Source organism: Bidens hawaiensis, unplaced genomic scaffold, assembly GCF_021521415.1.
Source record: "Bidens hawaiensis isolate Kalapana, Puna unplaced genomic scaffold, B.hawaiensis_p1.1 tig00011664_1, whole genome shotgun sequence".
In the NCBI taxonomy this organism is placed as follows: Eukaryota; Viridiplantae; Streptophyta; class Magnoliopsida; order Asterales; family Asteraceae; genus Bidens; species Bidens hawaiensis.
This window is the reverse complement of record NW_027491920.1, coordinates 719459-726799: the sequence shown is the minus strand read 5'-3', so window position 1 is coordinate 726799 and position 7341 is coordinate 719459.

Genomic DNA, 7341 nt, shown 5'->3' with positions numbered 1-7341 from the left:
CCGCTAGTTTGACCAACCAATACCCACACCAACATTTTGTACACAACGTTGGATCCCAAAACGCAACCAAAAAAATCAGGGGGGTTGGGGGTCTTCCCCAGCATTTTGGCCTCGCAATGCAACCACAACGCTGCCACTACATATGGTATAAGGTTGGTACTTCATTGGAAAAGTAAAAACATTTAAACATTTTGGGTTAGGACTTAGAATGGTTTGAGATGTCTTGGATTCAAATCCCAAATAGTCAAACACCAGTAAGTACAATTTTCATTTTTTTAGATCAGTGGACATTTGTATATTCTTATTAAACTCAAAAAGATAATAATAAAGTGGCAGGAAAACGGACAACAAGTTGCGCTGAAACCTCCTTTTAAATAGCAAAGTTATCTTACTAAAAACAAAACTTTGGGACTTAGAAACTGAAAAAAAAATCGTCAAAAACTATATATATACACCCACCCTCAACACATTAAAATATACATATATATGATACATCTATCTATCTAAACTCGTAAGTAATTTTTTAGGATAGAATAGTAAAAGTTCATTACAAAATTTATAAACTGTCTAAAAGATTAAACGAACTCTTAATAAAAGAGTTTAATATTTTCTTAAACGGGTTATAACATCTCATTAAATTAAAAACTAATTTCATCAAATATTTTATATATATTCCTAAAAAGTATGGATATACTAAAAATTAATATCTGATTTATTTAAAAATGATATATATTATTTATAATAAAAAACCAATTTTATAGTAAAAAAATAAACGGGTCTTGTGTCGCATCAAACTCATATAGCTTTTAAACCGGGTTATAACATCTCATTTATTTGTGAAACAATTTATCATCAAATCATATATATATTATTAACTTTCATACAAAAAAAATTAAAATTCAAAAAGTAAATAAATATTAGAAACAAATAATATAAAACAACCCCAGTAAATAAACGAAACATTTAAAAGCTCTATGGTTGTTTCTTATATTTACTCAAGCCACCATATTGTTTTATTTGTAAATGAAAACTTCTCATGCATTTTACCCGAATTCAAGATATGGGTCTCACCATACCCAGATAGCCTTAAACGGGTTATAACATCTCACTATTCTAAAAATAAATCTCATCAAGTATTTGATATGCAAATCATATAAAATAGGGATATACTAAATATTAATATCCAATTTTTAAGAAAAATATATTATTTATAATAAGAAACAACTTTATAATAAAAAAATAAGTGGGTCATGGGTCTCACCAAACCCATAGTTTTTAAACGAGTTATAACATGTCAGTTATTTGTGAAGCTATTTCATCATCAAACCCTAAGTATATTATTAACTTTTTTTACAATAAATAAAATTAAAATGCAAAAAAATATGAATATTAAACACGAAAAAGAAACACAACCCCCGTAATATGGGAGATAAAAACTAGTTTTTTAATAAAGAAGGTAAACAATTTTGATTCGTGAGAAATGAGAACCGGAGACCTGCCCCAATTAGAGGTGCACAAACTAGTTTTTTTACCAAAATAGATGGGTGGAAAATTTATTTATCAATATAGGTGATTTGAAAAGTATTTATCAAAATAGGTTAAAGTTACTTTTTTTTTTACTCTAAACATATTAAATACTTTATTTCATAGTAAACACTAAAAATGTCAAATACATCTAACTTATAAAATATAAGATTAAGTGGCTGGTATTTATAAATTCTTAATTTTGGTCATATCGTAACAATTTTAAAAAATAGCCATAAGTGTTTAAAAAAATTTTCAAACTATGAACTTTTAAATTAACATATTTAAAAAACATATTAAAATAAGTTACATATTTAGATTTAGTCATATGATTTTTAACACGTGGATGTTGTATTATTTTCTAATATATATTAAAAGAAAGGCCAATATAAATAATATAGGTTTTTTTCTTACCGTTTAGGTGTAAAGTTTGTTGAAAACATAGTATTTCTTTGAAACGTAAGTTATACAACTTTTCTGGTACCGCACATGTACCTTCACGAATGATCGAACCGGTTCCGACCGAACAATGTCGGTACATGTTCGTATTATCGAAATTGGTATCGGCACTCATTTTTATTCTTCGATCGATGTATCGATATCTTTTTGAGCATATTAAGATTTTATTTTTTGTGAGTTTTTCTAGATTCTTTATTTTAATTATCTAGAAAAATGAACATTTTTAAAAAAAAAATATGCTTAGACAACTGTTTTTTATAAAATAAAACCCAAATTTTTAAATTTTTGTTAAATTATTTTTTTTATGTCTTAATAAAAAAATGTTTCATAATATTCCTAGACTAATGAAAACATTTAAATGAGAACTTATTTAAAAATGATCTAAAACAATTATTTATAATCATAAATAACAAATAATTAATATTTATATGTTTAGTAATACATCGTTAAAACGACAAGCAAGAAAAGGAGAATTTATTAAGTTTAAAATGTTTTTTTTAAAGAAAGCTCATTTTTTAAATTTCTAATTAAGAAAATATATTTGACCTTATTAAGTTTTTTAGTAAATATTTGTATTCAATAGGTTTAGAGTGAGAAAAAAATAACTTTAACCTATTTTGATAAATACTTTTTAAATCACCTATATTGGTAAATAAATTTTTCACCCACCCTGTTTTGGTAAAAAAAACTCTGCACAAACTGGGGATTTTTATAACCGGAACCGAGTAGGAACCGATTTCGAGTAGAGTTAACAAAAATCAAGAAACATGTCAGGTTAAAACCGGTTTCGGGTATGATCGGGTGAGACTGGTTTAGACGGGTCAGGGTCGGTTCCAGGGATAAACCCAAAACTCGGTCCGTACCCACATGTTAGATCGGGTCAAGTCCGGTTACGAATAGGAACCGTCATGACAGGCCTGGAACCCCTTTGTTTGCACATCTTGCCCCAAGTATTTAGTATCGGTTCAAGATTATCACTATGTTCCTGTCAGGTCCCCGATTTCAGATAGATCTTACACAAATCAAGTCATAACTCACACAAATAAACGTGTTGACAAGGGAGTTAATGACGGGCTGCTATATTTAGAAAGATAACCGTTTGTTAAAGGCGGAATCAATAACAAACAGGGAAGTTGCTAAACAATAATCAAAGGTAACTAACACACACAAGATTCACTCAAAATATTTCCATTCATATAATGTTCATCATACAAAGGATAATCGATTTAGGGTTTCTTGAAGGGAAAGTTTTTCCGTACGATTCCTAGGACGGCTGTCACACTCAGAAATATTCTTTCTTGATTAATGAGGTTGTCCGTCTTTAGCGCCGCAGGAGGTGTGCCCTAAATTATTCTATTTATAGGACTGGCACCTCCTTTACAGCTGTCATTCCTTCTAGAAACCCTAAATGCTAAAACATATTCAAATTACATATTCAGAATTATTCTAAGTGTAAAACAAGTCTTCCGTGTAGGTTTTGCAGCAATATTGATTTTCCGAGTAGACTGTGTGCTCTGCCTTCCTTCAGTACTTGGTAATATAGAAGTGTGCTCGGAATCAGTTTCCGGGTAGACTTTACTTGAAGAGTATTTTACCAAGTAAAATACTCACCGGGTAAACTTCAATCTTCTTGATTTTGCCAGACTTTGCCCGACAAATCCTTACGAGCAACCTCGTTCTTCAATGGTCCCTTCAACTCTTTACTAGAAAATAGCTTATTAGCAAAGTGTGCTCGGCAGCACTATTCCTTGCTTAAGTTAAACCTTGCCCGATGTTACTTAGAGATATTTCCATTAAAACATCAAGCCTACTTGGACCACTGTATTATTAAAGAATATCTTGTCCGGTCTTCCAATCACTTGGCTTCATGAGCTTGGCTAACAGCTTACTCGGGAGTAAACCATACTTGACTATGAAGAACAGACTTGCTTGATAAAGTGATCCTTGCCCGGATTTGCATAAACTAGTGAACCTTGCCCGGTAATACACTAATTTGCAAACCCTGCCCGGATATCCACTAAAGAAGACTTCTAGAAGATTACCTTGCCCGATAGACAAAATATCATGCCCGACTAAGTAAAAGCTTGCTCGGAAGCCTAAGGTGTGCCAGGATTCATACTTAGCGAATTTCTGAGGAGGTTGAGAAGATTCCAATCTTCCATATAGCTTTCTTAGGTCAAATCTTTGACTTAACAATCTCCCCCTTAGGTCAAATCTTGACTCAACAATCTCCCCCTAGATTGGAACACCTCAACTAACCCAAAACATTTCTATGGTTACTTACACTTAGTCAAAATACACATCAAATCAAAATCAAAATACATATTCATAACAGAATCAAATTACATAATCAGAATTATGTCCGAAGACATTACATAACAAAGCCTATTCTAAGAATCTTGTCTTTTCCTTGCATTGTAGGCGGCTTGTCTTCTATTGACTATTACTGATGAAGCTCTTAGCCTAAAGATATCAAGGATTTGGTAGTGAGTGTGACTTTCTGGAATGACCAAATCCCTTATATCCATCAGATCTTCATTATGCAAATAAGGCAAGTCTTCGTCTCTTTTGATTATCCCCAGTACTCTTCCGTTAGAGTTTCTTAGCACAAAATGGCCAACATCTTCTTTATATTCAATCTCAGTTATGATGCCATTCTTTTGAACTGTGTAGTTGAGGCGTGTCATTCTTCTTTCAAGGTTGATGCAGGTATTCATGTTTGACAAAGGATTCCTATCTCTGACATTCATCTTATAGTACCGTTCAGCACTGTCCATTTTCTTTAACTTTTCTGTCCTTCTTGATCTGGGAAGTTGAATCGTTTTCCAGCTTCTTTTTTCTTTTAGGAATGGGAATCCCTTGTTAGCTTCATCTTTTAAAAATTTTGAGAGATCATTTATTTGTCTTCCAGCCATCTTATTTCTGTTTCGATAGTCATACAACTTGAGTGTGGCCATTCTTTCTAGTTGTTATTGAGTGTATTCAGCAAAGTCACTCCTCACAACTATGTCTATCAGTTGTCTGCTTTCCATAATCACTTTCAGAGATTCAGAGACAGAATCATAGTAGAGTTCTCTTAGAAGATCCACATCTGATTGTGGTCTGCTGTTCTTTGGGGTTCAGCTCTACTTGATTCACCTCTGCTTGATGAGGCATGCAACCTTGAAGTAGAGAGCCTAGTTGGGATAGACTTCTTAGGTTTTCTAGGCCCCAAATTAAAAGTTTTGATGTAGATTGACTCTACCATTTCAGGTGGAAGGTTGGCAAGATCAACAAGGTTTTGTCCTGCTTGTTCATTTAAGGATAATCATCATTTTCTCTAACCCAGGATTGTTTGACAATCCTGCAGGTACAAACCTTCCATCAACAAAGCTTCTAGGGATCTCACCTTCCCTCAGAGCCTTTTCCCAGTCAGCCTTTTGAATGTAGAAAAGTTCTTTCAAGTCCTCCTTTTCCAAGGCATTAAAAATGGCTTCATCCATTCCCCTCTCATTTATCATTATGCCCCTCAGTATCTTAATCATTTCTTCATTTTCCCAAGGAATTATAGGTTCATCTTCTGGTTCAGAATTTAATTCCTCTGGGATTTGTGTTTCAGCAGCAGGTACTTCCTTTGAATTTTCTTTTTCACCTTGAATCTTTTGTTTCTCCCTTAAAGTCATTGTCTTTCTTTTCTTCTTAGGAGATTCTTGTTCATCCTGAGTTTTACCTGACTGTTGAGCAGATGGTTCAGGTTGTGTCCTTTTGAGTTTTTCTTTTCTTTTCATATTGGAATAGATGGTTTCAACAGTTTTCTCATCCAGACTTTCAACCATGCTTTGTTTCATACCTCTTTCCAGCAGGTATCCACACTTTCCTCCATATCTTTCTTTTAACGCCTTTAGTTTTTCATCCTTCGCATGTTCTTTCACAAACTTTTCTATCACCTTTTCTCTTTCACTATTGTAAAGATCTTGAAGCTTGTCAATGTTAAAATGAGTTAGATCTTTCTCTGAATAGCCATGTTTTCTTAGATATTCTCTGTATTTCTGGCCATCTTTATTCTTTTGTTCCATCTTTTTCTTGATCACATCTCTCTCCTTGTCTAATCTCTTTTGCAACTGATCATCATCCAGATCAGCCAGGGTTTCAAAACTTATTCCATAACTTCTCAATTTCATAACCAATGGATGTTTCATTTTTGTTTCCCTCATACTCAGCTCAATGTTTGCCCTTTGCTCATTAGTCATCGTGACTTGTGGGGACACAACATTAGCAGCTTCATTACCTTTTCCATTATTGTCATTATTATCATCAGATTCATCAGACTCATCCTCATCCTTAGTTGAATCATTAACTGCATCTATTTTGGGCTCATCAGAAGGTGGATGATCTGGGTTTGGATCACTTGTAATAGGCACATCAGGAACACCTTGAACCCTTTCACCTGGCATCAATGCCTGCAGTGGGATTGCCCTGATCGGACTATCTTCATCATCAGGAGTTTCCACATAGCACTTATTATTTTCATCCCACTTTCCTTTCTTCTTAGGTCTTTCATGTTCAGACTGTTCAGATGCCCTTTTTCTTCTCATATAGGTCTTAGCAAACCTGTTGACTTTCTCAACAAATTGTTCATACAAATTGGAAAGTCTTTCTTTCTTCTGTTGTAGTGTTTCATGAGTTTGAGTCACACTTTCCCTTTGTGGCCAGCTATCAGTTGGGTTCTTTTTCATATCTTCTCTTACTTGCTCAGCCCATTTCTTGGCAGCCATTGAAGCAATAGACTCACCAATCTCCTCTTCAACCATCATCTTTGTATTCATATTGGTTGGTTCAGCAGTTCAGTTGATTTCTTTTCAGGTTTACTTTGGGGTTGAAACTTGCTAACCACCATAGCCAAGGAATTGCCTGCAATCAGGGCTTCAATAACAATCTGATCCTCAGCCTCATCTTCATTTATCATTTGGGCCACATTGGCTTGAGAGATCAGTACTTCCTGCTCTGCCAATTCTTGAGGAGTCAAGGTTTGGGCCAGTGTCTCCCTCTCCCTTGTTTCTCTCATAATATTTTCATGTTCTCTCCTGGCAGCAGCAGAAGCTTCTACATCATCTCTAAATAAGATGTCTTTCATAGGATTTGCCTCAACAGGCTCTTCTTCAGTAACCTTTGCCTTTTCTTTATCCATTCTTTTCTGCACATCTTCCTCTTCATCAGATTGTTGATAATCATCAATCTCTTTTTCAAGTGATTCCAACTCTGGATCAAACTCTACCCTCTTGGAGCTTTCAGGTTGTTCAGTTTCAGTAATAGGCTCCTCAGTAGCAGTATTTCCCTCATTGATTTCATCAGTTTGAGTTTCTATTAACACATTAGTGA